Consider the following 24,736-nt stretch of genomic DNA (forward strand, 5'->3'; position numbering starts at 1 on the left):
CGACATGAGGAAAGTACAGCAGGGGGCCAAGTCCGAGGGAGTGACAGGGAGTGGCAGACGCTGGCAGGTGGATGGCGCGGGGGTGGGAAGCCACACTGAGGAGGCTGCTGAGGCTGAGACCCACTTCCAGGCCACGGTGCGGCAAAGCACAGACTCTGCCACGGGAACCAGGGGAGGCTGTGCAAAGCTCTAGCTGCTGTGAGGGTGCCGTGGGCGGCAAGACGGGAATCCTGGAGAGTAGCTGGAAGGCTCTCAGCGGAGATGGTGGCCTGGGCTGGAGTAGCAGTGAAGAGGCCAGAAGCGCAAGGATTAGAGATCATGTTCGAAGTAGATTCAGACTTGCTGATGGGTCTCACGTCACAGGGAGAGCTGGTAAGAAAAGGACAGTTGGAGGTTGGCAGGGCAGGTTGGGGTTTGAGCAACTGAGTAGATGCTGTTAACTGAGATGAGGAAGAGGGACACCTCAGAGGATTGATGGCTTAAAGGCGTGATTGTGTCTGTAACTGTGTGCTGCCTTCGGAGGGACTGGCTAGGGGAGCAGGGCAAACGGTGGTGTCAGGAGGCTTCACAGAAGGGCCAGGTTGCAGCTCAGTACATCTGGCAAAACGGGGAGGGAGGAGGAGCAGAGGAGGAAGTTGAGTTGGAAGCGGTGCGGGCACTGTGGTTGGGGAAAGGACTGTGGCATCAGATGAACCAGAATTTACAGCCTAGCTCTTCTTCCTTCTTTGCCACCTTGGGCAAGTCATTTTCCCTGTTTGAGTCTCAGTTTTCTCATTCTGTAACTGGGATGGAAAACGCCTACCCCCATATATCTGGTTGGTTGGTTTGTTGTTAATGCCCTTTAACTTTTTTTTTTTTTTTGCTGTGTTGGGTCTTCGTTTCTGTGCGAGGCCTTTCTCTAGTTGCGCCGAGCGGGGGCCACTCTTCATCGCGGTGCGCGGACCTCTCACCGTCACGGCCTCTCGTTGCGGAGCACAAGCTCCAGACGCCCAGGCTCCGTAGTTGTGGCTCACGGGCCTAGTTGCTCTGCGACATGTGGGATCTTCCCAGACCAGGGCCCTGCATCGGCAGGCAGACTCCCAACCACTGCACCACCAAGGAAGTCCCAAACCTGATGTTTCTTAAATGCTTTCCGGGATGGCAATCCAGGACACGAGTGTGTAATCTATACATGCATTTGAGAGCAAATATTCCACAAGTAATAATTATGCCAAGGGCATGGAAAACCCACTGATACTTGACCAGGCGATGGATCAAAACCTGGTGGCACAGTGGTTAAGAATTGCCTGCCAATGCAGGGGACACGGGTTCGAGCCCTGGTCCGGGAAGATCCCACATGCCGCGGAGCAACTAAGCCCATGCGCCACTAGTGAGCCTGCGCTCTAGCGCCCGCAAGCCACAACTACTGAAGCCCGCACGCCTAGAGCCCATGCTCTGCAACAAGAGAAGCCACTGCAACGAGAAGCCCGCGCACTGCAACGAAGAGTAGCCCCCACTCGCCGCAACTAGAGAAAGCCCATGCACAGCAATGAAGACCCAATGCAGCCAAAAATAAATAAATAAGTAAAAGAAATAAGAGAAAAAAGTCTTCAAGTATTTGGAAACTAAAGAACACTCTTCTAAAATAACTCATGGGTCAAAGAAAAAAAATCAAAAATGAAATTATAAAAAAAAACTACTCATTTACCCAAGGAGTAGAGAAACATGGAAAATTCAGATATATAGGGAAAGGAAAATTAAGTTGATCCATGATGCTACCAATCAATCCCATTCTGTTTGTTTCTATTCAAATTTATTTTTCCCTTTTAAAGACTAGGTCATTCCGTTTTTCAACAATCCTCTTGTTAGTGGCACGGCACTTAGTGGTACAGCATGAACATCCTTTCACGTCAATGGATATTCTCCTACAGTTGTATCTGAAATGCCTGCGCCATAGACCATTGAGACCAGAATGCAGTCACCCACCTGCCCTCGTGTCAGTTATTAGGTGGTTTCTCACATTTCACCAGGAAAAACAATGCTGCAGTTAACTCGCTTGCAGTTCACTGCAAGATCTCCGTTAATTTGTACAGATCGGCCTTAATTTCCTTAATTAAAAAACCAGAGTGGAATTGGCTGGGAGAAAGGACTTAAACTTTTCTAAGATTTTGCATTGTGCATTTCTGGATTGCACTTGCAAGCGTGCTGTTGATGTTACCGTCATGAAGTCCTGCCTGTCGAGTCACTCTGTCCTGGAAGCTCTCAGACTGTTGCTGTCCCCTCCCTTACCCCCCAAGTGTGGCTTCAAGATTGGGTGCCGCCCTGGAGGTGTGGCTTGACCAGGGTCCCTTCTCCCCCTCACCTGGTGCTAAGCCTGGTCTTCTCTGCGAGTGAAGCTGCTGAAGTTGGGGTTCTCGGCCAACTCCCTGAGTTGGACTCAGCTGCTGAAGTTGGTCTGAGGGTGGTAGAGTGCTTCGGCCCGGGCTCCGATGTCCCCGGATGTCATAACCTGTGCTTTCTCCCTCTGTCTAGACCTGGGGCTAGGCGTGCTCAAGGTGCCCAAAGAGGCTAACGAAGGAGGCAGGGCCACGTCTGGGAGCACAAGGAGAGGAAAGCGGCAGCACAGGTCCCCTCAGAACCCACTCCTGGACCGCAGCCTCTGCGGGAAGGTGTTCAGCAGCGCCAGTCCTCTCAGCAAGCACTACCTGACGCACAGCCAGGAGAGGAGACACGTGTGCAAAACCTTCAGCAAGGCCTTTAAGCGTCAGGACCACCTGTATGTAGGAGTCTGGTCGGGATGTCTGTTCAGGGGGCTGCTGGGGGCTGGGCGTGTTCCCGGTTCTTTTGCATCCCCTCCCATCCACCTGCACCGCCCCGCACCGTCGGGTGTCCCAGGTGTGTGCGACCTGTGCTCCTCCCACAGCCAGTGTTTGGGGGGGGGGCAGGGCCTACACTGCCCCGGACAGCCCGCCCTCCCCAGCCTCCAGATTCACTCCAGTGAGGAGAGCGCCGCTACGATTTGCAGACAGGACCCATGTGCTTTAAAAACACACTCCAGAGGCAATTTTGTCATGGAGGGAGTTGGGCTAACTGTGTAGAGAAAGTTTCAGAGTCCCTGGTAGGTGTCTGAGCAGAACAGATATGCACTCCATGAGGAATATATGTTGGGATAACACCAGGGCGTGAGGGGTTCTGAAATGCCTGTTTCTAGAACATGGCAATGCAGTGTTCACTCTCTTTTTTCCTGTTTCAATTCCCCCTTTTATTAACTCGATTTTTTTTCAAAATTTGACTTTAAAAAGCAAGCTCAGTGTAAGAGGAGCAGAATTCCGTTTGTTCTTCATGTCTTAGAAATGATAAGCTTTTCTTGCTGCCGAGGGAGAAGAGACAGACTTTCAAACTGAGAGACTCGTAAGTGGGAGAGGACGATCCCTTGCATGTTTACAGCTCGCCCAGCCTTTACTGAGGCTTCGATGAATCCCGCTTTCATTGTATCCTCTCCCCTCTCGCCATTAAGGATGGGAAATGATTTACTCCTGTCACAAGCTGGTAACAGTTAGGGCTAGAAAGTGGGTCTCCGGATGCCCTCTCTGCTGCTTCCCTCAGATGGAGGCCAAGGGTCCACGTTTGGGAAAGGGTTTCATTATTTACTGGGTCCAATTGATTAGAACCATCCGGGGTAGGATTGTTGGGAACCCAGAGGGTGATTTACCCATTTGTTTATATTTATAATATATTAATGCAGGTATAAGTATGATGTAAATATAATACATACTTGCATTCTTTTATATTTGCAGAAATTATAGGCACATTTGGCTTTTTGTTGTTGTTGCTGTGGGGCTCCCAGGTAGCTGTCTAGAGGACTCCTGTGGGAAGGCAAAGACTCCTTTGTTCAAGGAAGGATCATCCCCAAGTTAGCGTTTCCTTAAGTTTGTTCTCAGAACTCTGGTTCTCTGCTTCTCGGGGATGCTAAAAGGGTCTATTTTAAAAACATGGTTTTGTGGGCAAATAAGTTTGAGAGACATGGAAAGTTCAACAGATCTCTCTTTATCTGCTCTGTGGCTTTTCAGTTTGCTCCTAGGAACCTCCAAGAAGTAAAGAGTGTTTTTCCCAAACTTATTTGCCAGCTGAGCCCAAGTCCTCAGGGAGCAACTCTGGAGCCTGGTGTTCCTTAGGAACCCACTTTGGGGAACTCTGACTTGACTCCCACTGATGTTTTTAATCTCAGATTAGGGGTTTGCTTAGGGGTGAGGGCAAGAGCTCCCCCTTCCAGAGGGCTTTGGCCGTAGCAGGGGTCTTTCCTCATAGGGTCTGAGCACAGTTTCCGAGTTGCGATGCTGCTGCCCCCTGGGGACACGCCTGGGTTCCTGCAGTGGGTGACCCACGCCGAGACACCCACTAACTTTCTCCTCATGTGATTCCAGGACTGGGCACACGCTCACCCACCAGAAGTCCAAGCCCTTTGTGTGCATTGAGCAGGGCTGCAGCAAGAGCTACAGCGACTACCGCTCCGTGCGCCAGCACTACGAGGTCCAGCACGGCCTGTGCATCCTCAAGGAGGCCCCTCCGGAGGAGGAGCCCTGCGGGAACTCACCCCGTGTGCACGAGGTGGCCTGCCAGCCCGCACCCGCGAGCCTGTGGTCCCTGGTGCCCCCGGAAGCCCCATCCCCCATCTCCCTCTTGTCCAACCGAGACCTCCTGCGCTGTATCGTGAGCAGCATCATCTGCCAGAAGATCCCTTCTCCCGGGCCAGCCCTGGGAGGGCCTTCAGACAGCGGCGAAGGGAGGATCACGGCCTGTTCCTCCTCCCTGCCCTCGTCAGGGTCCTCCTCCTGCGGCCCAGCCAGCACCCCGGCGGCCCCAGGAGCCCTGGGCACTGAGGTGTTCCCGAGGATCCCCGGCCCCCACGGAAGGAGCCGGGCACGGACGTGTTCACAGCCGTCCACTCACGGGCAGCGGAGAACAGCGGCCCCGACCCAGCCGAGCCGGAGCTGCCGCTGCTCCAGCCCCCATCATCCCTGGAGGGCTGGCCCGAGGGCGCTCCCTGCCCGCCTGCCTGCCTCTGTTCCATGGCCAGACTGTCCCCGCCAGTTCCCAGCCATCAAGCCACAGTTTCCAGTGGCTCTGAAACCTGTCGGGCTGCCCTAAGAGCAAAGGAAACAGTATGTTTGTCGTCCACAAGCCCTCTGCAGTGCCGTCCCGGGAGGGCTCCGAGCCGGGCCCCGGGCTCAGCAGCGACTCCCCTGCTGGGGAGCCCTCACCCAGCCAGTGCACCGGTCTGGAGGACACGCCGTCTTTCCCTCCCACGCTCCTGAAGGCCCAGGGGGAGGCCTCGGGCGACCCCAGATATGTCAGCACCAGCGGGGAAGACGACTCCTGGGCTTCCAAGAAGAGCAAGTGCGACTGCGACTCCTCCTCGTGGCAGAACCCTGGTGAGCCTGGCCCCCAGGACGGCCAGAAGTCCAGCGGCCTCCCGTCGGATGCCACACCGCTCTTCCAGCAGCTGGTCCTGAAGGCTCAGGAGTCTCTGGTGAGCCACGAGCAGATGCAGGTGTTCCAGATGATCACCAAGTCCCAGCGGATCTTCTCCCACACCCAGGTGGCCGCCGCCTCCTCCCAGCTTCCCACACCCGACGGCAAGCAAGTTGCCCTGAAGTCACTGCAGGGGCCGTGGCCACAGCAACCCCCACCTGTGGCACCCACTGTTGACTCTCTCCATGCTGGCCCCGTGAACCCTGATCCAGAGGGATCCCTAGCCCGCAGGAGAAAATCCACACCCGCTTTACCCACAGAGCCCTCCCCCAGCAGCGTGAGCCAGGACCCAAAGGGAAGACCAAAAGTGGCTGCTGCTCCACCTGCCCCCACGGCGGCGTCCCTGGACCCTCCTGGAAACCCAGACATCTCCTCTCTGGCCAAGCAGTTGCGATCCTCGAAAGGGACCTTGGACCTAGGGACATCTTCTCCCTCGGGGCCTGCATCAGACCCAGTTAGGAGGGGAGGAGCCATCCAGAGCCCACCTCCCAGGGAAGCAGGCCCAGGCTGAGAATGGCACGGCTTCCGGGGCCACAAAAGGTGGAGAGGGCCCGGCCTGCTCCTGGGGCGGAGGCTACAGGCTCTTCTCTGGCAACTCCGGGGCCCAGCACTTCCGGAAGGAGAAAGTGAAAGTGGATATTTGCTGTGCAGCTTCTCCAAGCCAGGTAGCCATGGCCTCCTTCTCGTCGTTGGCCGGGCCTCCAGCGGATCCCCCCTGGGACTCCAAGTCCAAGCTGATGATACTCAACAGGATCCAGGTACCAGGGCCCTCTCACGGGACCTGACCATGCGGGGGGCAGAGTCTCGTCCTTACCTGTGTCCGTGTTTCTGACTTGTCCAGGCACTGTATTTAACCTCAGCAAATCCTCAGATGCAGTTTGTTTACAGAGGGGCGAATGAAGTTCCAGAGAAGGGATGGTTCCTCCCATCACCCTCCACCCTGCAACACACACACACACAACAGAACAGGGCTTTAGAGTTGTCAGAGACACTTTGCATCATGTTTCTTCACTAAGCTTTTTCTATTTGCTTTCTTTCTGCCTTTCGCTTCCTTTTGGATTTGCCTCCTTCACTTCTTCAGAGAATGTAAAGGCAGAGCTCCTTTACCCTTGATATTTGTACGTGAAATGCTGTGTCTATTCTGGTTGTGAATCACAGGTCCACAAGTCCGACTTGGCCCCTACTGCAGGCCTGGCACTGGTCCGCCCTTTTGGAGCAGCTTGGGTCCTCCCACATCGTGCCCACGAGGTCCTGGGCGCAGAGAGCTTGGCCACGTCTCTTCGTGATGTTCCGAGGTCCAGCATCCTTCCTGTCGCACCACAGCTACCTCCTCCTCTTTTTTTTTTCCACAGCTTTAATATTCACGTGCCATCTAATTCGCCATCTTGAAGTGCACCATCCAGTAGTTTTTAGTTTGTTTACGAGGTCGTGCTCGCATCGCCACTCTTTGCCAATACACTTTCATCACCGCAAAAAGAAACCCCACACCGTTGGTTGTCACCCGCAATCTCTCCATCCCTCCCAGCCCCTGGCAACCATGCATCTACTTTCTGTCTCCATGGATTTGCCTATTCTGGACACTTCATGTGACGGGAATCCTAACGCTGCGTGGCCTTTTGTGTCTTTTGCTTCTTTCACTTAACCTGATGTTCTCAGAGTTCCTCTGTGCTGTAGCACGGGTCAGAACTTCACTCCTTTTTATCGCTGGTAACTTGTGCATTGTATGGAAACACCACATTTTATTTATCCATTCATCAGATGATAGATATTTGGGTTGTTTTCCCTTCTTGGCCATTGTGATAACGGTGCTCTGAACATTTGTGTACAGATTATTGTTTAGACATATGTTTTCATTTCTCTTGGGAAATACCTTGGAGGGGAATTGCTGGGCTCTAGGGTAATTCTATTGGAGGAAGTGCCAGACTTTCCCAAAAAGCTGTGCTGTTTTATATCCCTACCCAGAGTGTATGAGGCCTGCAGTTTCTCTGCATCCTCACCAACACTTGTTCTTGTCCAGTTGGTTCACCTTAGTGGGTGGGAAATGATAATCTCATTATAGTTTAATTTGCATTTCCCCGATGGCTAATAATCCTGAGCATCTTTTAATGGCCATTTGTATATCCTCTTTGGGTAAGTGTCTATTCAGACCCTTTGCCCATTTTTAAATTGGGTTGTGATTTTATTTTTGAGCTGTGAGAGTTCATTATGTATCACTGATACAGAAATATACATAGTCCCTTATCAGATACATGATTTGCAACTTTTTTCTCTTATTCTGTCTTTTCACTTCTTGATGATGTCCTTTGAAGCACAGAAGTTGTAAGTTTTGATGAAGTCCAATACGTCTGTCTTTTGTTTGGTTTTGGAGTCATCCAAGAAACCACTGCTTACTCCAGGGTCACCAAGAATTATACCTGTGTTTTCTTCCAAGTCTTATAGTTTTCACTCTTGCATCTCATTTCTGATATGTTGGCTCAGATGTATTTTCGTCTTCAGGGTGGAAATATCTACCGGCTCCCCCACCCGATGAAGGAGGAGAACATGGCGGGTGGCTGGTAAGTTCAGAAGCCCCTCGGGAGAACTCTGGTGGCTTTGATGTGCTGGCCCTGGGTGAGCGAGCTCTGGATGCTTCACTCCTGAAGGGGTGAGCACCAGGCCACGGAGAATCGGGGGCATCATGTCCATTTCTTTAGGGTTCGTCCAAAGCTGTCTGTCAGAGGATCAGTGTTTGGGGACTCCGTCCCATTCTCCCTTTCTTCCCCACAGGAACCAGCACAGTGGTGGTCCCACAGACGGGGCAGAGCCAAGGAGCACTTACGTCTGCAAGAATTGCAGCCAGATGTTTTATACAGAGAGAGGGCTGAGCAGCCACATGTGTTTTCACAGCGACCAGTGGCCGTCACCTCGAGGGAAGCAGGAGCCGCAGGTGAAGGGGCGCGAAGCTGCCATTCATCTCAGGATGGAGCCGTCCTCCTGCAGGGAGCCTGGCTGGGGGCCGGGAGTCAGGGCTGTGCTGCTCTGGAGGGGCCCCTTGCTCCCTACGTACTGTGTCTCTTAAAGGGCTGGCTCTTCTCTGTGTGTAGGTGTGTGGCATGGAGTTTTGCAAGCCACAAAGACAGGTGCTGAGGCCAGAAGGGCACAGGCAGAGTTCCCCGGGAGGCAGGAAGTCCTTGGACAACATGACCGCCGCCCCTTTGGTGGTCCCTGTTTCGGTGCCAGTGGCTCCAGCGAACCATCCCCTGGGGAGCAAGGTGGGTGCACTTCCTTCCAGCTGCTTTCCAGCTGCCAGTGGGAGCTGTGAGAAAAGCCCCCAAATCCTGACTCCAGAAGAGCTTGATTTGCGTGTTCATTCATCCATTCAACCTCCAGTGAACTTCCTTTGTGTCTGGCCCTGTGCTGGGCAGGGCTGGGGACACTGCAGCGACCACAACAGGCCTGCCCCCGTCTCCTGGGGCTCCCAGCCCAGCGGAGTAGATAGACCCATCCCCGGACACTGACGACCCAGAACGGGCCGGGCTGGGAGAGGGAGCTGTGGGAGCCCCAAGGGCACCAGAGACCCTGCCTGAGGAAGGGGGCGTTGCAGCTGAGAGCCGGAGGATGAGGAGGGGTAAGATGGGCAGAGAGGAGGGGAGATTGCGTGGAGGTAAGAGAGAGTGTAGCAAGCTCAAGCCGTCGTCTCTTCAGCCTGTGCTGGAAGACCCCACCTGGAGAAGTCCATGCTGGACTCGGGTACGGGGTGCATGGAGCCCACTGTTTGTCTCCCAGGAGCTGCTGTCATTTTGAGGGCAACAGGTTTTCCTTTTGTCATGCTGTTGCATCCGTCTGGCCCCCACACTTTAAGTGCCAGTCACTTTAACAACGGATATGAGTTTCCAAAATGGTCTGAGTGAGGGCCTCTCCTTGGGGTGGGGGTGGGTGCCTGAGAAGGCCCCAGCGTCAAATGTCGCCCGGCTTAGGGTCTGGAGTCTGGCTCAGGCGTGGTGGCCCTGCCCGGCTTCCTGCGCTGAGGACTCTGGGCATGGCCATGCTGGGTGTGCATTTGGCTGGTCAGTACCCTTTCCCACTCTCAGGCCATCTTGAGGTCTGAGCTTTGGGGCCGGTGGCCTCAGGTGACCCCCGTGGTTCTGAAGTCTCTTCTTCTCCAGGGACAGGAGAAGGACGGGGAAGAGAGAGACAGCAAGGAGAGCAGCCAACACAGGAAGCGGAAGAAGCTCCCACGGCCCGAGGCACTGCTCATCCCTCCTCCGCCCTCCATGTCTGGGGAGCCGGGCCCGGGAGGATGCCGCCAGAGCTGCCTGCGCTCGCCCGTGTTCCTGATGGACCACCTCCTGAAGGGACTGTCCCAGTGACCTCCCTACACACCGCCCCCGATGCTCAGCCCCATCCGGGAGGGCTCTGGGCTGTATTTCAACACTCTCTGTTCCACATCTGCCCGGGCCCGTCCCGACAGGCTCATCAGCGCCATGCTTGGTGAGTGAGCTTGATCGCCCCATGATGGGCCTGCGGGGGGCCAGACCCCCGCCCCCTGTAGAATTTGGTCCAGCCATTCTCTCTGGCCTACGCCTGGGTCTGCTCTGGGGGTCCCGTTGCTGTTCAGAACTATCCCAGGACCATCTGGGACCAGCAGCCTTCTAGGTGCTTATGACTTTGTAGCCAGAAAGAAAATAGACGCCATTTAGCCTAAGCACCCTTCTGCCTGCCCTTTCGAGTAATTGTTTAAACAGCTTTATTGAGGTATAATTCACATGCCATATGAATCACCCATTTAAAGTGTACAGTGATTTTTTAGTGTATTCTTAGGATTGTACACCCATCCCACAATCTAATTCTAGAGCATTTTCATCACCCCAGAAGATTATATCCACGAGCGGTGACACACAGGCCCTGTAGCCCCCAACTCCTCAGCCCTGGGCAACCACCAGTCTACCAACCTACTTTTTCTACGGGTCTCCCTATTCTGGACATTTCATGTAATTGGAATCATCAAATACGTGACATTCTGTGTCTAGTTGTTCACTTAGAATAATGTTGTCAAGGTTCATGTTGTAGTATGCATCAGTGCTTCATTTCTTTTTATGGATGAATGATATTGAATTCTCTGGATAGACAACATTTTATTTATCCATTCATCAGTTGACGAGCATTTGGGTTGTTTGTGTCCTTTGGCTGTTGCAAACAGTGCTGTTAAGAACATTTATGTGTACGTTTTTGTTGGACATAAGTCCTCATTTCTCTTGGGTATATAACTCAGAGTGGAATTGCTGGGTCAAAGGGTAACTATGTCTAACCATTTAAGGAACTGCCAGACTGCTTTGCAAAATGGCCGGGTCATATTAAATTTCCACCAGCATTGTATGAAAGTTGCAGTTTCTCCACATCCTTGCTCACACTTCTTAGCTGTCTTTTTTATTACACCCATCCTAGTGGGTGTGAAGTGGTAGCTCATTGTGAGGTGTTTGTTTGTTTGTTTGTTTTGTGGTACGTGGGCCTCTCACTGTTTGTGGCCTCACCCGTTTTGGAGCACAGGCTCCGGATACTCAGGCTCAGCAGCCATGGCTCACGGGCCCAGCCACTCCGCGGCATGTGAGATCTTCCCAGACCGGGGCACGAAACCATGTCCCCTGCATCGGCAGGCAGACTCTCAACCACTGCGCCACCAGGGAAGCCCTGTCTTGCTACCTTTGTGGAAAGTCAGTTGACCATAAATGATTTGAGATGTTTCTTCTTTTTTAATACAGATATTTTACAGCTATAGATTTCCTTCTGAACATTGCTTTAGCTACATTTTGTAAGTTTTAGTATGTCTTTTTTTTTTTTTTTTTTCTTTTTGTGGTATGCGGGCCTCTCACTGTTGCGGCCTCCCCCGTTGCGGAGCACAGGCCCCGGATGCGCAGGCTCCGTATGCGCAGGCCCAGCGGCCACGGCTCACGGGCCCAGCCGCTCCGCGGCATATGGGATCCTCCCAGACCGGGGCACGAACCCGTATCCCCTGCATCGGCAGGCGGACTCTCAACCACTGCGCCACCAGGGAGGCCCTATGTTGTGTTTTTATATTCATTCAGCTAAAGTATTTTCTAATTTATCATTCCACTTCCTGTTTAATACACTGACTGTTAAAGAGTGTGTTGCTTAATTTTCACATATTTGTGAATTTTCCAAATTGCTGCCTTTTATTGATTTGTAATCTAATTCTCTTTTGGTCAGAGTACATACGTTGTTTCTTTTTCAATTTAATTTATTTTATTTATTTATTTATTTATTTTGGCTGTGCTGTGCGGTTTGCAGGATCTTAGTTCCCCCACCAGGGGTCGAACCCATGCCCCCTGCAGCGGAAGCGTGGAGTCCTAATGACTGGACCGCCAGGGAATTCCCTTAAATTTATTTTAAAATTTAAAATTTATTGAGGCATGTTATATGGGCTAGAATCCGGTCTGTCTTGAAGAATGTTCCATGTGAATTTGAGAAGAATGTATTCTACTGATGTTTGGTGGAATGCTGTATTTTGTCTGTTTTGTCTAGTTAGTTTCAATTTCCTTGTTGATCTTCTGCCTAGTTGCCCTATCCACTGTTGAAAGTATTGAAATCTCCAACTATTATTTTTTAATGGTTTATTTCATCCTTCAGTTCTGTCGTTTGTTGCTTGGTGTATTTTGGGGGTCTGTTTGTAGGTGTGTATATGTTTGTAATTGTCACATCTTCCTCACGGCTTGACCTTTTATCATTAGGATGTGATTGTGACATCATTTGTCATTATTACAATAATTTTATCATTATCTCTAGTAATATTTTTGGTTTTAAAGTCTAATGTGCCTGACATTAGTATAGCCATTCCATTCTCTTTTTTGGTTGTTGTTTGCTTGGTATATATTTTTCTCTTCTTTTACTTTCAGCCTATTTGTGTCTTTGAAAATAAAGCATGTTACCTCTAGACACCATTAGGTGGATCATGTGTTTTTTATCCAGTCTTACAAACTCTGCCTTTTGATTGGTTTGTTTAATCCATTCTTGTTTAATGTTATATTGATATGGTTGGATTTACATCTGCCATTTTGCTTTTTATTTTCTATACGTTACATGTCTTTTTCTCCCTCTGTTCCTCCTTTCCTGCTTTCTTTTGTATTAAGTGAGTATTTTCTAGTGTGACATTTTAATTCCATTAATTTTTCAATGTTTCTTAGTCATTTCTTAGTGGTTGCTCTAGGACTTAAAATATATGTCTTATCAGAATCTGTTAGGATGTGTAATAACTCATTAACAGTGAAATATAGAAACACTGCTCCTATCTAGCTCTATTCCTTCTAACTCTTTTGCTATTATATGTGAGAGACCCAGTAATACCGTACTGGTCATGTTTATTGCTTTATATAATTTTATTTTGTGTAAAAACACTGAGCGGATAAAGGAAAGCAAGCATGATTTATAGAGGTTGTTATATTAACCTTCTTATTTAGCATTTCTGATCTCTTCATTTATTCTTGTGGATTTGAGTTACTGTCTGAGGTGATATTCTTTTACTCCAATGCAGCTGTGCTCCTTGTGCAGTTACTGTCACATATATTATATTTCTATATGTTACAGGCCCACAATACATATTGTTTTATGCAGTTATTTTTAAGGCCATTAAAAAAAGAAAAGAAATATGTAATCCTAGTGATTTTTATAGTTACCCATATTTACTAGCGCTTCGCTTTTTTTTTTTTTTTTGGTTTGGATTCAAGTTACCATCTGATGTCATTTGCTTTCAATCTGAAGGACTTTCTTTACTATTTATTTTTATTAGGGATATATAATTCACATACCATACAATTCATCCCTTTAAAGTATAGAATTCACTGGTTTTTAGTATATTCACAGAGCTGTGCAACCATCACTACCATCAGTTTTCAGAAATTTTCATCATCCCCAAAAGAAGCCCTGTACTTATTAGCAGTCCCTCCTTTCCATCCTCCCCATCCCCAGCCGTGGGTAACGACTAATCTACTTTGTCTCTATCGATGTGGCTATTCTGCATATTTCATATGAGTGGAATCATACAGTATGTGGTCCTTTATGAATGCCTTCTTTTAGTTAGCATGATGTTTTTAGGTTTCATCCAAGTTGCAGTATGTATCAGTACTTTGTTCCTTTTTGCGGGCTGAATAATATTTCACCTTTAATATTTCTTGTAAGGCAGGTCTGCCAGCAACAGGTATCCTCAGTTTTTATTTATCTGGGAGTGTCTTTATTTTACCTTCATTTTTGCAAGATAATTTGCTGAATATAAGATACTTGGTTAACACTTTTTTACTTTCAGTAATTTGAATATATTATCCCATTGCCTTGTAACCTACATCGTTTCTCTTAAAAAGTTAGCTGTTAATTTTACTGTAGTGCCCTTGTATGTAACAAATTGTTTTTCCCTTTTTGCTTTCAAGATCTTATCTTTATTTTTGCTTTCCACATTTTGCCTATGTTATGTCTGGATGTAGAGCTCTTTGTGTTTAATCTTTGTTGGAGTTTGTAGAGTTTGCTGGATATACATATTGTTTTTCATCAACGTTGGGAAATTTTCAGCCATTAATACTTTAAATATTCTGTCCCTTTCTCCCCTCTTTCTGGTACTCCCAATACATATATATTGTTGCATGTAATGACATCTCACATTTCTCTGAGGCTCTCTTCACTTTCCTATATTTTTTTCTCTCTGTTCTTCAGATTTCATAGTCTCCATTGTTGTATCTTCAGGTTTGCTGATCGTTTCTTCTGCCAGCTCAGATCTACTGTTGAGCCGTATTTTGGTTATTGTACTTTTTTAACCCCTGAACTATTTCCATTTGGTTCTTCTTTTTTTTGGCTGCATCGCACAGCATGCAGGATCTTACTTCCTCTACTAGGGATCACACCCATGCCCCCTGCAGTGGAAGCGTGGAGTCTTAACCACTGGACCGCCAGGGAAGTCCACATTTGTATCTTTTTAAAAACTAATTTCCATCTCTTGATGGCATTTTCTCTTTGATGACAAATTTTTATTTTATCTTGCTTTAATTCTTTAAGCATGGGAGCCAGGGGAAGAAGCAGCCCCCATCTCCTTGGCTGCACCTACCTGGGTAGAGCTTCCTTTACAAAGAGCTGGGGGCTAGGTGGGTAAGGGGGTGGGCCATGGCTCCAGTGCCACAGACTCTCACTGTTCTTCCCGAGATTTAGTAGGTTTTCTTGAATGAGTATTTCTTTTTTTTTTTTTGCTGTACGCGGGCCTCTCACTGCTGTGGCCTCTCCCGTTGCGGAGCACAGGCTCCGGACACACAGGCTCCGCGGCCATGGCTCGCGGGCCCAGCCGCTCCGCGGCATGTGGGATCTTCCGGGATCGGGGCACGAACCCGTGTCCCCTGCATCGGCAGGCGGACTCTCAACCACTGCGCCACCATGGAAGCCCTTGAATGAGTATTTCTTAAAATGCTGTATGCCTTTGGGACAACGTGCAGAGACTTTAGCTTACTGTTCTTTTTTTTTTTTTCTTTTTCAATGATTTTTGTCAGTAAATCTGTTGTTTTGCCGAGTTCCTTACTCTACATTTTCAGAAGTCTTATCCCACTTCCATGCAATCTTTTTATTTTATTTTATTGTGATGTGAACAGTTAATCTGTGATCTGCCCTTTTAACAAAGATTTAAGTGTGCAATACAGTATTGTTGACTATAGGTACAATGTTATACAGCAGATTTCTAGAGCTTGATTAATTGAAACTTTATGCCCATTGATTAGTAACCTCCCATTTCCCACTGCCCCAACCCCTGGTAACCCCTATTCCACTCTTTGATTCTATCAATATGAATTCAACTACTTTAGATACGTTATATAAGTGGAGTCATGCAGTATTTCTCTTTCTGTGACTGGCTTATGTCACTTAGTATAATGTCCTCAATGGTCATCCATGTTGTTGCATATTGCAGAATTTCTTTTTAAGGCTAAATGGTATTTCATTGTATGTTGATGTCACATTACCTTTATGTGCTCATCTGTCAGTGGACATTTAGGTTGTTTCCACATCTTGGCTATTATGAATGGTGCTGGAGTGAACATGGGAGTTGAGATATCTTTTTGAGGTCTTGACTGCAGTTCTTTTGGATGAATACCCAGAAGTGGGTTTGCTGCATGATATGGTAGTCCTACTTTTAATTTTTGAGGAAACTCCATACCATGCAATCTTTTTTTTCCAATTTTCAATTTTATATTGGATTAGAGTTGATTTACAATGTGTTAGTTTCAGGTATACAGCAAAGTGATTTTGTTATACATAATCACATATCTATTGTTTTTTAGATTCTTTTCCCATAGAGGTTATTACAGAGCATTGAGTATAGTTCCCTGTGCTATACAGTAGGTCCTTGTTGATTATCTATTTTATATACAGTAGTGTGTGTATACCATGCAATCTTGAAGAGCCTGCTTTTAGCTGCTCTGGAAAGGCAGGCAAAAAGGGCCTCATGGGTCAGTTGTAGCCAGTCTCCTTGAGGCTCTTCTTTGGGTGTTTTCCAGATCACATGGACGGCTCTTTTGGCATCAGTGTGGTGAAGGACAACAGCAAGATCAGCACTGAACCGTGAGTTGGAACAGACTTAGAACCTGAGGGTCCTTGCAACGTGGGGATGCTTTTACCCTCCTTGCATTCCAGTGTCGGTTTTTCCCAAGGGAGCCTTCATCACGGGAAAGTCAGGTCTAGACCCAGAACCTCTCTAGGAGAGAAGTGGTGGATTTTTCCAGGTGTTTCCCCAATATTCCTTCTGTCCAGACATACCATAGTTGGATGTCTGCAGACAGAATGCCCAGCACCCTGGGGTTCTAGATAGAATTGGTGATGGCGCAGTGAGATACTGTTTTGTAGCTTGGATGTTCCCTTGGATACAGAAGAATGCCAGGTATCAGCACATACCTCCCCTGTCCTAGACCCCAAACGCCTGAAGCCAGAAATCTGGCGAAAAAGCAAATTGGAGGAAGGAAGGAAGTATCCCTCAAGAGGTCTCTGGAATACCAGTGGCGTGTCTGCTGGGCTGATGAGCACTCCCTGTGTCTGAGAGATGGCCAAAAGGTGGGTTCCACAGCCCTGCTGAGCAGGGCTCACCACACATCTCTCTTGTATTTCCCATCTTGGTCACACACCTATGCCTTTTATGTCCGTGTGTGTGGCCTCATTTCAGACACATCAACATAGGGAGCCAGTTTCAGGCTGAGATCCCAGAGCTCCAGGACAGATCACTGGCTGGAAGTGACGAGCATGTAGCTACTCTGGTCTGGAAGCCATGGGGAGATGTGATGACCAACCCGAAGACGCAGGATAGGGGTGACTGAGACTTTGGGGCCAGGTTCCCGAGAGCCCTCCTCCATGTCCAAGGGGTTTCTCCTCCCAGTTCTCACCTTGACCAAGAAGCAGTGATCCCCAGGCGGGGGTGGGGTGGGCAGAGCTGGCCTTCAGCGCAGGACTGCTTTGCTGTGCTGCAGTCCCTTGCCCCACCTCTCCTCTCACCCAGTAGCTGGCCAGGCCATCCAGAGCAGGTGCCAGGAGCAGGGTTTCTGCCCATCCTCCTTGTCGCTCCCTTCCCTCAGCCTGCTTGTAACAGAGAGGTGAGGGAGATGGTGACAGGAGCCCCCCACCCCATCTGTGCTGTTGGGGAGGTTTCCTCTCTGGCACTTGCTGACCCTCTGTGTCTCCTCTCCTTCTCGCTGCCGGGCTGCCTGCTGGAAACAGTGACCGAGCTCTGCAACGTGGCCTGCTCCAGCGTGATGCCGGGCGGGGGCACCAACCTGGAGCTCGCTCTGCACTGCCTGCATGAAGCCCAGGGCAACATCCAGGTGCGGTGCAGGCGGGGCGGGGGCTCAGAGGAGCTGTGGGAAGCTCCCTGGTCTCTTAGGGCCAGGGGCTCTAGGCGCAAGACACGTGCCTTCTACTTGGGGCTTTGCAGCTCACGAGAACCAAAGGCTGGCCACCCACCCTTCTCCCTGGTCGCTTTGGGACTGGTGGTGTCCTTTGGAACGTAGGGGAAATGCACACATACGGGCTCAATCAGTTATTTCTCTGGGGTGACAGCAGAGCACCAGGGTTCCTCCAGCGTTACCTCATCTCAGCGCGGCACTGGGGAGGCGGTGCCTAGCAGAACCAACTCAGGGCCTGCATTCATCTGGTTTATTTACTGAACATTAACTTTTGGATTAAAAATGGTGTATGCAAACCTCTGATGCAACAGAAATGCCTCTGCCTCCTCCAAGGACCCTCCTCACAATCCTGAAGTTTAGAAAATGAAGAAGTCCAACTGTGTGTAGTGGGAGAGGAAGTCACGTCACCCGAGTTGGAGACCCAAGAGTCAGGGCTACATGGTGCTTTTTCTCAAGCTGAGAGGCAGTGGCTGGCACGTGGTGGGTGCTGAGCAGAGTAATCAGCACACATTTACTGGGTCCTCCTGATACCTGGTGATGTCACGGTATCAGGCTGGGGCCAGCTCAGGGGCCCATTCTTGGTTTAATGCTCTGCTGCCACCATCTTGAAATTCTTAATAGTTTCTGAGCACAGGGCCCCGTGTTTCCATTTTGCGCTGGGTCCTGCAAACTGCATAGCGAGTCCTGACCGGGGTTACGCTGTTGAGCAAGACAAATGCCCTCTCTTTGCAGGGCTTACATTTTAGGAGAGTGAACACATGAAATACATTTTTTAAAAGTGATAGATAATGATTAGTGCTATGAGGACCGTAACATGGGGTAGGGCAGGGGCAGTGCCACTCCAAATGCTGCTCCCTGAAGAAATAAGGAGCTTGTGCCAGAATAAGTCCACACACTGTTTCGTCATCAAGTAAATCTTGCTATGAAAAAGGTAACGTCAGCTGCACTCAACAGTCCGCTTAGTGCTGTAGGCAATGTGTCCCAAGTGGTTCACAGCTGGTGGCCAGTCCACAGACCGACCACACTTTGAGTCGCCCTGGGGTAAGGGTGGCTTTAGGGAGGGCTGCACATATTTTCTGATTGGATGAAAGAATGAAGGTGGGCCTCTACCTCACCTTCCCTCCCTCAGAGAGTTGCCCACCACTCCTGTCGTTCCAGGTTGCCCTGGAGACCCTGTTACTGAGAGGACCCCAGAAGCCACGGACTCACCCTCTCGCCAACTATCACTACACAGGTAACGAGCGTGGCTGCCCGCGTGGTTTTGGCCTGGCTGAGGCCCCTGCGAGCCAGTCACTTTCCATGGCAAGCTCTGCACGTGCCTCCCGGAGTTCTCTTGGGGCCTGCACCTGCCCTCCCAGAAGGGCCCGTCCTCTCTGGGGGACTCAGTGGGTGCTGTTCTCTAGTTGGATCCAACCTTCCCCTTTCCACTGGTTCCCTCGTGGGCTCTTCCTGGCCAGAAGGGGAGTGCCAGGTTGGGGTGGGCTCAGGTTTCCCAGTTGAGCACTCCAGCCTTGGAGTCAGGCAACCAGGGGCCCACGCCTGCCCTTGGCAAGTCTCTTAAGCAGAGGAAGCCTCAAGTTGCTGCACCTGTCAAGTGGGGATGGTAATCGCCCCTACCTGCTAAGGTTTTTGTGAGGATTGTGTGAGATAAAGCAAGTAAGGGGCTTAGCAGAAATCTTGGCATATAAGTGGCGCTCGGTGGCCTGAAAAAGGAGGGGAGTCTGCACTTCAGCCGTGGTTGTGGTCCCAGAAGGAGAAACATCCTTCCTCCTCTTGGCTGTTTCTCCAATAGGTTCGGACATCTGGACCTCCATGGAGAAGAGGCTCTTTAAGAAGGCATTCCGTGCCTACAAGAAGGACTTCTACTTGATACACAAGATGGTAAGGCGAACATGGCAGGCTGGTGTAGACAAGGCTCCTTCACACGGCCGAGGCGCTAGAACTGCAGGGCCTTTCAGGGGCGATACTCTGCTCATGCTGTGAACAGTTGACAACTACAATGCCATTGCTTGGAACAACCTGAAACGGTAGAGAAATGAATCCCATGTTCAAAATAAAGCCCTCCAGACCCCTCCCCACAATCCTACTTCTCATTTGATAACCTGACAGGTATTTATTGCCCATACGGATTTTACACACCTATATGCACTTTCTCAAAAAAGGATGACATCATATACTTAATATCCTGCTGATTAGTTTGCTCTTTTTTTTAACTTGATGTACGCAAAATTGCACATAATCGAAGTGTGAGATTTAATGTTTTTGACATAGTTATACACTTGTAAGACCACCACGATGATCAAGATAATGAGAGTATCCTTCACCCCCAAAAGTTCCCTCCTGCCCCTTTGCAACCCTTCCTTCCTGCCACCCGGGTCCCTAGTCAACTCTTGTCTACTTTCTGTCACTCTAAATTAGTTTGCATTTTCTAGAGGTTTATATAAATGGAATAATCATACAGCACGTGATCTGCTTTGTCTGGCTTCTTACACTCAACCTAATGATTTTGAGATTCATCCATGTTGTCGTGTGTACCCATAGTTCATCCCTTTACTGTTGAGGAGTATACCACTGTGTGGACGGACCACCGTTCATTTAATCATCCACCTGTTGGTGGTTTCCAGTTACTGATGACTACAGATAAAGCTGCTCTGCACATTTACATACAACTCTTTGTACGGACATGTACTGGGTTTTTTTTTTGTTTGTTTGTTTTTTTGCGGACACGGGGTTGGGATTATAAATACCTAGGAGGGGAATGAGGGTCACTTATAGTAGATGTATGTTTAACTTTTTAAGAAACTGCCAAACTGTTTTCCAAAGTGGCTCTACCACTTCCCATTCCCACCAGCAGGTTATGAAAGGTCCAGTTGCTCCACACCCTCGTCGACACTTGGTATGCTAAGTCTCTTTAATTTTAGCCATTCTAATGAGTGTACAGTCGCATCTGACTCCATTTTCCTAATGACTAATGATGCTGAGCATCTTTGTGTTTTTTTGCTCTCTGTGCACCTTCTCTGGTGAGCTGTCTGTTCATATCTTTTGCCTCTGTTTTTATTGGAGTGTCTGTGTTTTTATTGAGCTGTAGGAGTTCTTATTTTGTTCTGAACACCAGTCCTTTATCCAGATATATGCTTTGGAAATATTTTCTCCCAATATGCCATTTGTCAGTCTTCTAACAGTGTCTTTTGAAGAAAAGTTGTAAATTTTGCTTAAGCCTAACTTACTAGTTTCTCTTTTATAGACTGTGCTTTTCGTGTTGTATCTAAGAAATCTTTGCCTAACCCAAAGTCACAAAGATTTTCCCCTATGTTTTCTTCTGGAGGTTTTATAGTTTCAGGTTTTATTTCTAGATTTATGATCCATTTTAAGTTTATTTTTGTATGGGGTACGAGGTGAGTTCATTTTTGCATATGGATATTTATTCCAGTACCTTTTGTTGGAAAGACCATACTTTCTCCACTCAGCTGCTTTTGTACCTTTGTTAAATATCAGTTGGCCATATATATATGCATCTACTTCTGGACACTGTATTCTGTTCCATTGATCTGTTTGTCTTTTATTAAGCTATTCCCATACTGTCTTTATTACTGTAGCTTTATTCTAAGTCTTGAAATTAGAAAATGTTAGTCCTTCAACTTTGTTATTCTTTTTCAAAGTTATTTTTTGTATTCTACATCCTTTTTAATTCCCTATGAATTTTAGAAATAACTTGACAATTTCAAAATAAAAATTTCTGCTAGGAACTTGATTGGTACTGTTTTTGACTCGTTACGTCAACTGGGGAGAGTTGTTACCTTAACAATATTGAGTCTTCTGACTCGTGAACAGGGTATATCTCTCTATTTCAATCTTTAATTTTTCAGCAATGTTTTGAAGTTTTTAGTGTACAGTTGTTGCATACTTTTTGTCAGATTTATTCCTAAGCGCTTGGTTTTTTTCAGTTTTTTTTTTTTTTTTTTTTTTTTGCGGTATGCGGGCCTCTCACCATTGTGGCCTCTCCCGCCGCGGAGCACAGGCTCCGGACACGCAGTCCCAGCGGCCATGGCTCACGGGCCCCACCGCTCCATGGCACGTGGGATCCCTCCAGGACCATTGCACGAACTCGTGTCCCTTGCATCGGCAGGCGGACTCTCAACCACTGCGCCACCAGGGAAGCCCAGTACTTGTGTTTTTTATGATGTTATAGAGTTCTTTTTATTTTTTATTTTTATTTTTTTTCCTTTTTGCGGTATGCGGGCCTCTCACTGTTGTGGCCTCTCCCGTTGTGGAGCACAGGCTCCGGATGCGCAGGCCCAGCGGCCATGGCTCACGGCCCCAGCCGCTCCGCGGCATATGGGATCCTCCCAGACCGGGGCACGAACCCGTATCCCCTGCATCGGCAGGCGGACTCTCAACCACTGCGCCACCAGGGAGGCCCTAGAGTTCTTTTTTATTTCAGTTTCCAATGGTTTGTTGCTAGTATGTATAGAAATAAAATTGATTTTTATATGGATCTAGTGTTCTGAAATGTTGCCAAACTAACTTACTAGTTTTGGTAACTTTTTTGTGGATTCCACTGAATTTTCTACATAGACAGTCACATCATCTGCAAATAAAGACACTTTTCTTTCTTCCTTTCCAACCTGGATGCCTTTACTTTTTTTTTTTTGCCTTTTTTGCACTCTAGAACCACCAGTACAGTATTGAGTAGAAGTGGTGAGAGTGGAAATCCTTGTGTTGTTCATGATATTTGAGGGGAAACCACTCCACCGTTAGCTGTAGGGATTTTGTAGGTCTCATTTATCAGGTTGAAGAGAAGTTCCTTCTATTCCTATTGTGCTGAGAGTTTCCATCAGGAATGGACATTGGATTGTATCAAATGCTTTTTCTGCACCTATCAAGATGCTCATATGATTTCTCTTTTTTAAGTTTAATATGATGAATTACATTGATTTTCGATTGTTAAACCAACCTCACGTTTCTGGGATGAGCTCCACTTAGTCATGGTATATTGTCCTTTATATATATATATACATATATACATACATACATATATATATATATATATATATATACACATATATACACGTATATATATATACACATATATATATTGTTGGATTCTGTTCGTTAAAGTTTTGTTTAAAAATTTTCATCTATGTTCATGAGGGACATTGGTCTGTAGGCTTCTTTCCTTGTAATATCTTTGTCTGGCTTTGGTATCAGAGAAATGTTGAACTTACGGACTGAGTTGGGAAGTATTCCTTCCTCTTCAGTTTTTTGGAGGGCTCTGCCTAGCTGTCACATAAGGCTATGAGGTATCCACCCCGTAAGGACACTCTGGTTTAATTAGTCCCAGTCGGTAGACATGTGGCTCCACATGATGTCACAGTGAGCGTCCTCGTGTGTACCGTGTGTGCGTTTTCCTGGAGAGAAGCCTTCCCGGGCCAGCCTTGTGGCTCAGAGCGTGCAGAGCTTAGATGGTGTTGACTCTGGTGGCTTCTCTCTGAACTCATTCATCCCCAGGAGGACTTTGTGATTCTCTGTCCCCCGTAGCAGTGGAGCATACCAAGCCGTAGGGGAGAAACGTTTCAGGAGGGCTTTCAAAAAGTGGCGGCTGGCCCCATGGGGAGGGGATTTAGGGCGTCAAGGCCATACTCACTGCTACTCCTGAGGCACTGTCCTTAGCCGGTTTCTGTCTTCCTCCACTAGGTCCAGACAAAAACAGTAGCCCAGTGTGTCGAGTTCTACTACATGCAGAAGAAAATGAACAAGTTTGACTGCGGCCGAGCCCCAGTGCCGGAAAAGAGGGTCAAGAGAGAGCTGGGTGAAGCAGACAGGACAGAAGCGAAGGTAGAGGGTCTCGGGATAGGGCTTCAGGAGTTCAGCACGGATCTGGATGCCCGGTGCCCATCCAAGCTGGCTGGCGGTGGGGGGGTGCACCCCGCGACGTCTGGACGCTCTGGACACCTGCTTCTCCCTTAGAAGGGCGGCGGGGCGGTCAGCACCCTTTCATCACCTCTGCCCCCTGTGCAGGTCACTCGTAGCCCTCGGAGGAAACCCAGCCACCGTCCAACCCCCGAATTACCGAGGACTACTGAGAGTTACAGGAGGGAGTCCATCCCCAACTCCAGCCCAAACACCGGCTCGAAGCGGACCCCTGAGCTGCCGGGGAGCAGCAAGGGCCAGGGCTTCTTTCCCTGCCGGGAGTGTGAGAGGTACCGCCCTTTCCCTGGATGCTCCCACACCGCCTGCCCTCAGCCCTCTGGGGTGCCCCCATCAGGGCTACCCGCCTCCCCCTGCTCTGACCCCTGTGTCCTCTGGTGCCTCCTCAGGGTGTTTGGCAAGATCAAGGGTCGGAATGCCCACATGAAGTGGCACCGGCTTCAGGACCACGTGGATCCCACCGCCAGGGCAAGGTGGCCCGTGGAGCCCTTCCAACTGTAGGAGGAGGAGGGCGAGCTAGGGGCTGGCATCGGCCCTCTGCGTGGGCAGCTAGTTGGGATGGGCACCTCCAGCCCTGTTGCGTCTCCTTTGTTGTTTCTGTACGTTTTCCCTTGTATATAGTATTAAATTTGTTTCTTAAGAAGCTGTCTTCTGGCTTCCCTGCCTGTTGATCCAGCGAAGGCTTTTGAGCCCCTGCCGCTCCCAGAAGCCACAGTGACTGAGTCCCTGCCCTGGAGGACCCTCATGCATGAATGCAGCCAGCATTCATCAAGCACCTGCTGTAGCTGTGCCAGACAATGCCCAGTCCACGTGATGGGGACATAGTGATGGAGGGACAGGCCCCTCCCCTCACAGAGCTTACATTTTAGGAGCGGGAAGGTAGGAGTGATAAAGCAGCAAAAAGGTGAGTTTAGATACCTATAGTGCGTATGCTTCGGGCCGTAATAACAGAGGAGTCGGCGTAGGTTTAAGCTCTCAGGACACGTGGTGGTGCCAGTGGCTCCACGGTGAAGTCAAGGCCTGCCAGCAGTGGCCAGCGTCTGCAAGTCGGCTGCAGCAGCAGCAGCAAGAATCCCCTCTTGTACGCGGAGCACCCAAACCTTCGGAGGGTGCAGGGCAGAGAGCAGCTCCCTCCCTTCCTTGTTCCCCTTTTTAAAAGTGAGGAAAGCTTGTAGCAGCGCCCAACAGAATGCCCCTCACGTCTCCTCGGCCAGAACTGTAGCCCGTGCTCTTTCTAAACTGATCCGTGGCAGTGGAAAGGGAAGTGGCCACCGTTATCCCGGACCCTCAAGATTTGTCTCCAGGGCAAAAGCGTAAGTTGTGTTCCCCCCTGGTTCTCCCCAGTTCCAGGACTGGGGAGAACCAGTGTGTTCCCTCAAATTTCTTGTCAC

At 49.0% G+C, this 24,736-nt stretch overlaps 1 pseudogene; it reads left to right on the top strand.

Annotated features, from left to right (window-relative positions):
* The first annotated feature begins 4 nt into the window (after nt 1-4).
* On the top strand, nt 5-24,567 carry LOC132479635 (zinc finger protein 541-like; annotated as a pseudogene).
* The last annotated feature ends 169 nt before the right edge of the window (nt 24,568-24,736 follow it).

The sequence above is a fragment of the Mesoplodon densirostris genome, chromosome 19 (assembly GCF_025265405.1).
Source record: "Mesoplodon densirostris isolate mMesDen1 chromosome 19, mMesDen1 primary haplotype, whole genome shotgun sequence".
Taxonomy (NCBI): domain Eukaryota; kingdom Metazoa; phylum Chordata; class Mammalia; order Artiodactyla; family Ziphiidae; genus Mesoplodon; species Mesoplodon densirostris.